The 12,692-nt window shown below is 37.8% G+C and overlaps 1 long non-coding RNA gene across 1 annotated transcript; it reads left to right on the top strand.

The window, feature by feature from the left end:
- The first annotated feature begins 2,665 nt into the window (after positions 1-2,665).
- On the top strand, positions 2,666-7,669 carry LOC104213404 (uncharacterized). The gene is made up of 3 exons (XR_707624.2): positions 2,666-2,912; positions 6,619-6,689; positions 7,250-7,669. It is a non-coding gene; the product is annotated as an uncharacterized lncRNA (long non-coding RNA).
- Positions 7,670-12,692: the final 5,023 nt, after the last annotated feature.

The following is a 12,692-nucleotide window of genomic DNA, read 5'->3' as shown; positions in this document are numbered from 1 at the left end:
TAAACACCAAAAGATAAAATTGCCTGTAATCTCTCCCTGAAATCCATTATCAACACCCTTAATTTTATGAGGTTCAAAAAATTATCATATTTTAAATTTTATCATATATATCCCATATTTAGTATAAAAAACTAAACGTCCGATAAAAATTAATTGTTGCATTACAATCCCACATTATAAGTCCATGTATTACAAACGACCCTTTAGTAATAATTATAGATTTCTTATTGTGTTTTCAGGCTTGCTGCGTTAGATTACAGAACTTTTGTTATTTGCTTTTGTCCGAACCTTCATTTCGTTAAGGAAAATATCATTCACTTTAATTAAATTAGAAGGAAAATAAACAAGTTGACTAAACCAGAAGCAAATTCCTTCTAAGAGACTGAAAAGCACATATATGATATTTGGAGATGAATTTTCTTTTATATATCGGAGAATAATAAGAAATGAGAAATTAAGCAGCTTTTAATTTGTAATGCCAAATGTTAAGCTCTTGATTGCATTGGAGATACGTAAAAGCATTATGTTCAATTTTGTGGGAAAGTTTTTAGATAATTTTATATATAGGATTTCCCTTTTACTCCAATTTTTGTACTTCCAATTGGAAGCTTTTTAAAATTAATCAATTCTCAATGATGTTGTTCACGTCACAAATAATTTCTTTTTGTTATTCTTTGCTTGTGAGGGTCAGCCAAATTTAAGTTTGATGAAGACCAACTTTCGAGCAAAAATAAAATGTGTTGGTAATATTTGACATGTATTTTTGAATTCGTAAGATTTTTCATTATTTAAAATAAGGTGGTAATTGTCTTAGATTAATTAACTTTTAACTCTCGACGCATACAAGGAGAAAAATATAGTTAATGCTACAGTAATATGTACTTATCGATAGCAACAACAACAATCCAGTGAAACCTCACAAGTGGGGTCTGAGAAGGATAATGAGTACTATACACAGACCTTACTTCTATTCCGAGGGAGTAGAGAGACTATATCCGATAGACCCTCGGCTCAAGAAGACGAAAAGAGACAAATACATCAGTACCATCATCAGAAAACATAGAAACAATAACAACGGCATAAGAACCAGAAAACAGATGAAAATCATAACAAGTAAATAAGGCCCTATATTATGGAAAACAGAAGAATAGTGTGAACACAACATTAACCACTAGCAATCTAAGACGAAATCCTATTAGGCTAGTCTCACACCCGGTACGAAGTATAAATTGCTCAACTACCTCCTAGCCTACAACCTTAATGCCCGACCTCCATCAAGGGCATGTCCGTCTACTTATCGTTAGCAAAATAACAAATACAAGAAGAGGTCACTGGTCATATATGCCGCTTGATTATTTTGTGGCTAGGCTTACAATATGCTTAAGTTGTGACAAAATTTTAATTACATGCCACAAAAGTGGCTACAGTTTAAATATCTAAAAAGTGTTAGAAGAGAAGAGACATTACATATCCATATTTTTAGCACAAACCAAAAAAAAAGGCAAAATACATAAGTTGCCACCTGACTTATGGCCAAAATCTCTGTTACACACTTTCTAGGAACGAATATTACTTTACACACTCAACCTTTCCAAAGTGTATTTAAGACACCACTTTTTTCTTAACCAATTTTCAGAATATGTATAATATCACGCACCAATAAGGTCGTGACACATGTACTAACTCAAGAAACAAAAAATAAAAATACTAAATTTACACCACAATTGATATATTTAAAAGAAAAAAAAGAAAAAACGGGAAACAACCCTCCCGTCTCTCATCTTCTTTAAACTCCCACACCAAGCCTCCTCTAAACTCCATGGAAATACCCACCAAGCCTCTTCTAAAATCCCACAGCAATGGAAATACCCACCAGAAAAAAAAAATTCACATGAATCAAGTGTTGTCCATGGCAACCACTACTATCGCCATGGCCAATATTCACACAGATCTTTCACATGGTGCTTTAAGTGTTGGCCATGACAGCTATCACTATCGCCATAATTTTTAGAGTAAAACCTACACTATAAACCCTTTCTTCACACCCATTCAAAAAAAAGTAAATTTTTGAAGTCAAAGAAAAAATAAGCAGATCTAAAAACAAAATTATGAAAACAAATAGAGAAATCAGTCACTGATTTCATTAGCAGATCTAAAAATATTTAAACTTGAAGGAGATGACTAATTAATTTGAAACTTGGACCTAGCCCTAAAATTATTTTTGTGTTTCAGAGTTTAGTTATTGGAGATGACAAAGTAGGTGTCCAAGGGAAGAAGAATACGGGTGGGCGTGTGTGGAAAAAAGACCAAATTATTTGGAGATGAAATAACTAAAAATAGAAAAGAAAAAAATAACAAAGGCTGGGGACATGTGACATTTAGATAATGGTTTAGACCCGAAAGTTTTACATTCACTCGCCTTTTTTTTTGTGTAAAACACGCGCGCGTCAGCTGCCAAAAGTGGTGTGTATTAGATACACTTTGAAAAAGTTGGGTGTGTAAAGTAATATTCGTTCCTAGAAAGTGTGTAACAGAGATTTGGACCATAGGTCAAGTGACAATTTATGTATTTTGCCCAAAAAAAACTCACGACCTACAACATATCCCTTTTCTCAACTAATTCTTCGAAAAGCGCGCGAAAACAGTTGGAAAAAATTCTTCTCTTTCCTTTTCTTCCTTATTTTCTTTTTATTTATGTCGCAAAATTCGTTTTTGTTCTTTCCTTTTCTAGTTTCTCTATTTCTCTATATACAATAATGCGATTGCTTCCTCTTTTTCTGATTTTCAATAGGGAAAGAGGTATTAATTAGATCAGAATTGAGATGGATGGGAAGAATTGGAAGGCCCGGGCTCGGGGTGGGGTGGTGGTGAATGTACCACCCTATCGGTAGCTCCCGCCGGCGGATTGAGAGGTAATTTCCTTTATCGCTTGCAACTTGTACTTGTTTTTTTCTTTTGTCAATGATTTTACACTTGAATATTCTTTTGTTTATTTTTACAGTAAAAGACGTAGACAATTTTCTCATTTAGTAATTCGGAATCAGTTTTGACAGAATGGTTTGAGAATTGTAGGTTTAATTGAAATTACAAAGCAAAATGGAATTTGTACTGGAAATCTAGTCCCACCTTCAATTTGAGAAAGAAGGTACCCGTAGCATTCATTAAAATTTAAAACAAAATTTCAATACAATAATATTGACGGCACAGAATCTAAGGAAGTGGCAAGTTGTTTGTGTTAGTTGGCGTTTCATGTACAGGAAGATGGGGTGGGGTGGGGGTGGGGGGTTGAAGATGTCAATCATTTCCTTTTAAATTGTCTTTTTGCCGGGATGGCAACGGGGGTTCTGTCTAAAGGTGGCTAACGGGCCGGGTTGGACCGGAACCGGGCCGGCCCAGACCAGTTTAAACCGGAACCGGATCGGCCCGGTTCATAAGGGGCCGGGTGGGCTGGGTAGGGGGTTAGGCCGGGGACGGAGGGGTTCATTTGGGCAAGCGGTTAACCGGGCCCGGGTAACCCGGTTGGCATGAACAGTGCCCGAACCGGTTAACTGTCAGATTTTTTATTTTTTTTTTGTACTTTCCTGCAGCGTGGGGCCCACTATCGGTTGGAAAATCAGATTCTTCATCACATATCCGTTGGCAAACGGATTTGTTGCATAAATGGCCATTTTTTTTTAAAATTTTTGGTATTTAATACTTTACAAAATTAACCCTTTTAAAAATCTATAAATACCCTCCCCCCTCTTCTTCATTTTTTCACTCAAAATTCTTATCTCAATCTCAATTCTCAAATTCTCAATTTCTCTCTTCCCTTCAATTTGCAAGATTTCATCTTCTAATTTTATAATTTTTATTTGGCTCTCTTTTCTTGAATTTAATGTACATTGTACATTGTACTGATCCAAGGCATATGTTAACAAGTGATACTTGGGAGGTCATCAATGATGTTGTTAAATTTTTACATAAATTTTATACAGCTACTGTTGAGTTTTCTGGAGCATATTACCCCACTGTTACTATGACTTTAGTACATATAGCTGAAATTTCTTTTCTTCTATTTGAATTTAAGAAGAAAGAAAAATATAAGGATGTTGTTGAAAAAATGCAAGCAAAATTCAAAAAATATTTCTTTCCAATTCCTCCGATTTACTTAATTGGTGCAGTTTTAAATCCTTCTATTAAAATGTCTGATTATCACCAATTAATGAATGCTTTATATATTTATATGGAGATTGGAGAAACTGAAACCCCAAATTTATATGTTTCTATGAACAAGCTAAATTAATATTTACAATAACTATATAATTGATAGCCCAGAAGAAGAGGAACTTGGAGATATATTAACACATGGAAACCCATCCGAATTTAACACGCCAGAAGAAGGTCAATCGGTTCATATTGATTATGATGAACTTGCTAGGGCGATGCAAAACATTTGAAATTACTACTTTTACTAGTTTACTTGTTGAAAAAAATGTAAACATTTCATTTTGTAAGTTTGAAAGTTGAAACTTGAAATTAAGAAATAAAGTAGCACTTGCAATAAGTGCAATTTTTTCCCATCTTATTTGTATTCTTAATTTCTTTTAATTAATACAAAGTATTAATATAACTTACAATAGTTATACAAAATTCCAAAAAAAAATTAAAAATACACTAAACCCGGCCCGACCCCCTCAACCCGTAACCCTTATGGTTCAATTTTTACCCGGATTAACCCAGCCCGCTAAACCCGTTACTGTACCAACCCGGAACCGGTCCGGCCCGAAACCCGGACGGGTAAAAAAAACGGACCCGGCCCGGCCCACCCGTTTAACAGCTTTAGTTCTGTCTTAACCCACAAAATTTCAACCCGCCCCACATAGTATTTGCACCCACATTCACCCACCCCGCACCACACCTGCGTCCACCCGCTACGCCCCGACCTGCTCATTTTTTTTCTCTTTCATTTTATTAATTTTAATTTTTTATCTTTTGGCTGGAACTAGTCATACTTTTATGATATATTCTCATATTTTTTATTAACTTTAAAGATTATGGGAGGCTTCAGCTAAGGAAAGAACATGACAAGATACTTATGAGAATTACAATATTACATCTTACACATTTAAAATAAAAGTTACTTAACAAAAATCTTTGATATTATAATAACTTTTGATTTTTAACTTTTTATATTGGATTAAGAGTATATGTTATTTTTCAAGCTTATATTAGAAATTGGAAAAGAACCTATGTCAAAATCAATTAATGGATATTTACCTTTTTGAGTATTTGAGCAAAATGAAGGGGTAATACTTTTAGAATTAATTGAAAACTATATGTTAAATATTACAGTTTTAGAACTTCAATACAAGGATGAAAATCTGACGTGCAGGGATTTTTTTCAAATATTATGAAACTTTGTTTGTTTTAATATATTACGGGCCGGTTTCATCTCCAGAAAGGCTAAAAAATGAGTTTCCTTCTTTGATAAAAATTTTAAATCCGCACCCGCAAATTATTTAAAAAAAGTTATTTCAACCCGCCCCGCAACCGCATATGCTTAAACCCGCACCACCCCACAACCACATATGCTTAAACCCCCACCACCCTGCATATGTCTAAACCCACCCCGCCCTGCCTCGCACCTCCCCATTGCAATTCCTACTTTGCCTCGAGGTTATAGTGGGAAATTCTTAATGGGTTTTGGCATATCATGGGTGATGCCAAGCACGGTAAAGGAGTTAATGTTCAATTGGAATGATGGGAGGAGGTAAAGGCGCAGGGCATGGAACGTTACTTCACTAGCACTTATGTGGGTTATTTGGAGAGAAATAAATATGAGAGCTTTTGAAGGGATAGATATGAATATTGTTAACTTGAGGAGTAGCCTCTCCTTATTTTCTTTTGGAACACAATAAAATTCTTGTTGTATATAAGATTGGGTGTCTTTCGTGGAAAACCATTTTTTTTTGTAGGTTTTCTACTTTTTGGTATACTTCTTGTATATGGGCGCGTATTGTCTCAAACATTATTGAAATTTATATAATTAATCAATAAAAAAATCACTCTTTCTAACCGATCAAAGAAAAAAAAATTCTCTCTTTCTAGGATATAAGAAAATAATGAAGCTCCCAAGTCCTTGGTCTAGCGGTAAGAGCGAACCTATGATGTGTAGGTTAGGCGCACGTCATAGACTCGAACCCGATGCAGACAAAATCTTGATTAAGTGGAGAACGATTGAGGGGTGGCCCTATTATCCACCGAGTTTCGAACTGTGCACCATTGGCTTTGGGGATTTCTCGGTAATAAAGAAAGGGAGCAAGAAAAAAGTGAATTTTCAAAAGTTAATTGTAGTTACAGTTTTATCCAACACAAAATGCACTTACAAAAGGTAATCAAAATTTGTGTTGGAGATTTGTACTTTTATAATTGTATAGATTAAAAGATGTAACTGTTAGTATATTTTCTAAGTGGGAAACTTAACTTTCTTAGACAAGTATATTTAGATGGAAATTAAAATGAATTAATATACCTGAAATAACTAACATGGTCCCAAAGTTTGCGTGAAATTTTAATGCTGTAAGGAATCAGGTTCTTTAATATTTGTGCTATCCTATATTTTTGTTTTATTTGTAGCATCTTTAGATCCTACAGCTCAGACGAGATGCGCAAATAGAGCTGATTGGCAGGAGGAGGTTTACCAAAAGGTATTGTTTGCAATGGTATTTTTACTTGCACAAGGTTTTGAAAACTGAGGAAAGTACAGATGACTTGCTATAAATTGATGTTTTGGCAATTGAAAAGTCATGTGGATTTTGATAAATTGGCTGGTTATAACAATATAAGAAATAGCTGAATATTCTGAAATATTTTCCTGTGATTGATGGAGTAATAGAGGAGGTTTCCCAAAATAGGTGTTCAGCTAAATTCATGGTCATACCCCTTCCCGCAAGGTACTTTATGCATTCTAGTTCATAGAGGAAATAGAAAATTGAGCATGTTAACAGAGACTGATATATTCTCAATTGAGAAGTATGCCCAGTTGCTTATTTTATCATTCACATGCTGAATCCTGCAAAATGTATTGGTTAATCAGTTGTATTCTTCCTCTTCTATTTCAATTTTAACCGTTTCATCTGAAGGTTCTTTACTAAGATTCTCTAGTTTGTTCTCTACTGCATAGTACAATTGATCTAATTATTACTTATCCACACGAGACTGTAGTCCTGATACTTATATAGTCAACTTAATGAAAATTGTAATGCAGATCAAGTCTATGAAGGAGATGTATTTACCAAAACTCAATGATCTATACCAGAAAGTTGCTTCTGAAGTGCAGCAGGTGTGTCATCAGCGTTTTATTCCCATTGTTATCATTTCTGGAGGCAATTCTACCAGCTGTGTGGTGCATCATTCTGGATTTTCTAGATTTTGATATAATTGTAGATGTGCATAGTTCTATTCACTCCCAACTTCAATCCCAACTTGTCGAGGCTATACAAATCATTTATGTCCACTCAGTTATATTCAGGCGCATTTCATTCCAATAGTATAGACAAATTACAGGTTCTCAAAATTTCAATATATCCCCACCAAGCATACAAGTCTAACTGAAATAAAGGAACTCCTGGGAAACAGCTAACCCAATGTAACTGTTACAACAGCAATCAAGCCTTATTCCTGACTAGTTGGTATTGCTTATATGAATATTTTGTATATATTGTGTTCCCTTTTTTGGCTAAGTTTTCATTGATGCCAAGAGAAATTTGGTCTAGTTACCCCTAATGGAGTTTAAGTCGAAATCATCTCTTTTACTACCTTCAATCATCATACAGTGTTTTATGTGGACAATACTCGACTCGCAATGCCTTTCTTTCTTATATTGAAACCATTGCCCTCTAAGTGCTTCACTATAGTTTCAGATTTTGACACTCACTCGCAAGTTTCGTCAATTAACACACTGTCATTTGCAAGTAGCATGCACGGAGTGGGGTCTGGGGAGGGTAGGATGCACAGAGACCTTACCCCTACCCGGAAGGGTAGAGAGGCTGTTTCCGGGAGACCCTCGGCTCAACCTTTGGATAAACCTACCGTTATTGGAAATTCCTCTGTATGTCTTTACATTTTTCTCATGCCTATGATTGTTCATCGTACATATTCTTAAAGGAACTTATATATTTGATGTACAAACTTCTAAAGCTGCCCTTAGTTAATCTTAGAACATTATCTAACTGAGAATTGCTGCAGAAAGATCGAAACTCTAAATTCTCATTTTTGCATCCTTGTTCCTTCCCTGTCATCTTGAGAAAAAGTATTTCCATTGTTGGAATACAGTGTAAGAATCTTACATCTTCGTCATTTGACAGCTCTGAAGTATTGTTTATGATTGTGAAGTAGAGGTGGTGGTGGGCACCGTGAAAGGAGTTATTTGCACATATCTAGGTAGTTACTGTGGTATAGATGTAATTTTGATGTTAGTCTCTTTTCCTTCAAGGGAAGAGATCAAGGCAGGGCTGTGAACGTGGTGCAGCTACCTTGCGATCTCCGGATAAGACTCTGAGAGTGCTGGAAGCTCTCACTCTGATGCTCGGGCACCTGGATCTGCACACAAGGTGCAGGGAGTAACTTGAGTATGCCAACTCAGTAAGTAACTAAAGTAAATAAAGTCTGAGTGCAGTGGCGAGCATTCACAATCATATGCATGCCTATCAAGAGAATTTCAACAAAAATATCAAGTCAAAATCTGCAGTTCAATAGCCAATTTATCTCGTAAAAGCTCCAGTTTCAATTAAAATCCTTTAAAATATTTATTCAACATTTTTCAACAGAGGCTCAGTATAAAAGATGAATGAAAGCAGAAAAATGTCGTAAACAAGCCCTTCGGGCAAGGTATCACTCATAAGCATAGCCTCTCGGGAAAGCCTCTCAGTCACTCGTGACTCAGCTCTCGTCAATCAGTACTCACACGCAGTACTCCAGCTCAATAGATATCTCATAATAATAATAATAATAATAATAATAATAATAATAATAATAATAATAATAATAATAATAATAATAATAATAATAATAATAGTGCAGTCTGATCCATAATATATAGTTGATTACGCTCACTGGGGTGTACAGACTCCGGAGGGGCTCCTACAGCCCAAACGTCATATCGCTGCGGCGCGTAGCCCGATCCAATATATATATTATTGTGGCGTGCAGCCCGATCCAATATATATACCATTAGGTCCTCAATCTCTCTCAGTCATCAACCTCACGACCACGCGGGCATATCAGTGAAAATCAGGGAAACTCAGCCCAAATAGTTTTCATATTTTAAGAAGTGGAGTGATGAAACCGGATTAAACAAGACTGGGGATATGCTTTCAAATCGAAACATGGTGAGGGAAGTAGTAAAATACCCCTAAGGGTCTAAACAGGTCGGCACAAGGCCTCAAACATGACACTCAACCCAAGTTAATAAACCAATTTCTAAAACACATGGATATCAGATACAATATATCAAATTATGCAACTATACAGTCGCCACGAGACGGACCAAGTCACAATCCTTACGGGTGCACGCCCACATGCCATCACCTAGCATGTGCGTCACCTCATTTATTAAAACAGTACGAAATTCTAGGGTTTCATACCCTTAGGTCTAGATTTACAATTGTTACTTACCTCAAACCGGATGAAATACTACTCCGCGACGCCCTTGCCTCTGGACTCAGCCTCAACTCGCGTCGAATCTATCTAAAATCAGAATCATAACATCAATATATGCTAAGGGAACGAAGCTCATGCGAAAATAATCAAATTACATCAAAAATCCCTAAATTGGTCAAACTCGACCCCCAAGCCCACGTCTCAGAATTCGATAAAAATTACATCAATAGAATTCTTATCCTCCCACGAGTCTGTACATACCAAAAACATCAAAATCGGACCTCAAATGGTCCCTCAAATCCCCAATTTACACTCTCCAATTTCAAGCCCTAATCTCCCAATTTTAGGCTTCAAATCCCACTAATTTCATGACTAAATAATTAGAAATCATCATAGAATCGAGTATTATGTTCAAAAATCTTACCTCCAAGTGTTTCCCTTCGAATCCCTCTTCAATCCCTCTCAAAAAGCTTCAAATCCGCTCAACAATGGTGGAAAATGACTAAAATTTGCGAAGGCAACTATTTAAACATTCTGCCCAGGTAAATTTTTCTTAATCGCGATCGCGGAAAGACCCTCGCGATCGCGAAGCACATAATTTGACTGCCCTCATTTTAACCCTAAGCGATCGCATAAAACTCTACGCGATCGCGAAGCACTGCCTTAGCTACCTGACACGATCGCGGCCTCACCCACACGATCGCATAGAACAAACCTATTCACCTCTCACCAGCTCATTCCCTTCTACGCGAATGTGACCCTGGCGACGCGTTCGCGAACAACAACTTCACAGCCTATCGCGATCGCGTCCTAACCTCTGCGATCGCGTTGAACAATTCTCACCTCTGCCCAACTGAGCCTACGCGATCGCGAAGAACAAAAATGCCTGCAACTGAAACCAGAAAATCTGCAACTCTCCAAAATAAGAATTTGATCCGTTAACCACCCGAAACTCACCTGAGGCCCTCAGGACCTCAACTAAATATTCCAACACATCCCATAACATCATTCAAACTTGTTCCAATCTTCGGAACGCTCAAAACAACATCAAAACATCAAATCACCCTCGGATTCAAGCCTAAGGATTCCAAAAACTTCCGAATTCGATCAAAAAGTCTATCAAAACTCGTCTGAATGACCTGAAATTTTGCACATGTCCCAAATGACACAACGGACCTACTCCAATTTACGGAATTCCATTCCGACTCCGATATCAAAATTTCCACTACCAACCGGAAAGCGCCAAAATTTCAATTTCGCCAGTTCAAGCCTAAATCTACCACGGACCTCCAAAATACACTCCGATCACGCTCCTAAGTCCCAAATCAACTCACGAAGCTATTCGAATCATAAAAACTAAATTCTGAGATCGTTTACTCACAAGTCAACTTCCGATTGACTTTTCCAACTAAATGACCAACTTAAGAGACTAAGTGCCCCATTCCTCTACAAAACCACTCCGAACCTGAACCAACCAACACCATACCATATAATACAGTTGAACAAGAGATAAAGAAGCAGAAATAGGGGAAACACGGTAACTCATGAAACGACCGCTGGGTCGTTACATCCTCCCCCTCTTAAACAAACGTTCGTCCTCGAACGAGTCAAGAAACATACCTGAAGCCTCAAATAGGTGAGGATATCTGCTCCGCATCTCCTGCTCGGTCTCCCAGGTAGTCTCCTCCACGGGCCGACCTCTCCACTGCACTTTTGCTGAAGCTATATCCTTTGATCTCAACTTTTGAACTTGATGCTCCAAAATAGTTATTGGCTCCACATCATAAGTTAAATCATTATCCAACTGAACCGTGCTGAAATCCAAAACATGAGACGGATCGCCAATGTACTTCCGGAGCATAGAGACATGAAATACCGGATGCACACTCGACAATCTAGGTGGCAAAGCAAGCTCATAAACCACCTCCCCAATCCTCCGAAGCACCTCAAAAAGCCCAATGAACCGAGGACTCAATTTACCCTTCTTCCCAAATCTCATAACACCCTTCATGGGTGAAACCTTTAGTAGAACCTTTTCCCCAACCATGTAGGACACATCACGAACCTTCTTGTCAGCATAACTCTTTTGTCTCGACTGCGCTGTACGAAGCCGCTCCTGGATCACCTTCACCTTGTCCAAAGCATCGTGTACCAAGTCTATACCCAATAGCCTAGCCTCGCCCGGCTCAAACCAACCAACTGGAGATCTACATCGCCTCCCATATAAAGCCTCATATGGGGCCATCTGAATACTCGACTGATAACTGTTGTTATAAGAAAACTCCACGAGCGGTAGAAACTGATCCCATGACCCTCCAAAATCAATGACACAAGCGCGCAACATGTACTTCAATATCTGAATGGTGCGCTCGGACTGCCCGTCCGTCTGAGGGTGAAAAGTTGTGCTCAACTCAACCTGAGTACCCAACTCTCACTGCAGACCCTCCAAAACTATGAAGTAAACTGAGTACCTCTATCTGAAATGATGGAAACTGGGACACCATGCAAGCGAACAATCTCTCGGATATAAATCTTTGTTAACCGCTCTGAAGAATAAGTAGTACACACATAAATGAAGTGTGCAGACTTGGTCAGCCGATCCACAATCACCCAAATAGCATCTAATTTCTTCAAAGTCCGTGAGAGCCCAACTACAAAGTACATGGTGATCCGCTCTCACTTCCACTCTAGAATATCTATCTACTGAAGCAAGCCACCCAGTCTCTGATGCTCATAATTCACCTGCTGACAATTGAGACACCGAGCTACAACTCCCACAATATCCTTCTTCATTTCATCCACCAATAATGTTGTCTCAGATCCTGATACATCTTCGCGGCACCCGTATGGATGGAATATCGCGAGCTATGGGCCTTCTCTAGAATTAACTCCCAAAGCTCATCCACATTGGGCACACATATCTGGCCATGCATCCTCAATACCACATCATCACCAATAGTCACATCTATGACATCGTCGTGCTGAACTCTATCCTTACGGACGAGCAGATGAGGATCATCATACTGGCGCTCTCTGATACAATCAAACAA

Source organism: Nicotiana sylvestris, chromosome 4 (assembly GCF_000393655.2).
Source record: "Nicotiana sylvestris chromosome 4, ASM39365v2, whole genome shotgun sequence".
NCBI classification, from domain to species: Eukaryota; Viridiplantae; Streptophyta; class Magnoliopsida; order Solanales; family Solanaceae; genus Nicotiana; species Nicotiana sylvestris.
This window is presented reverse-complemented; position numbering and strand designations above follow the sequence as displayed.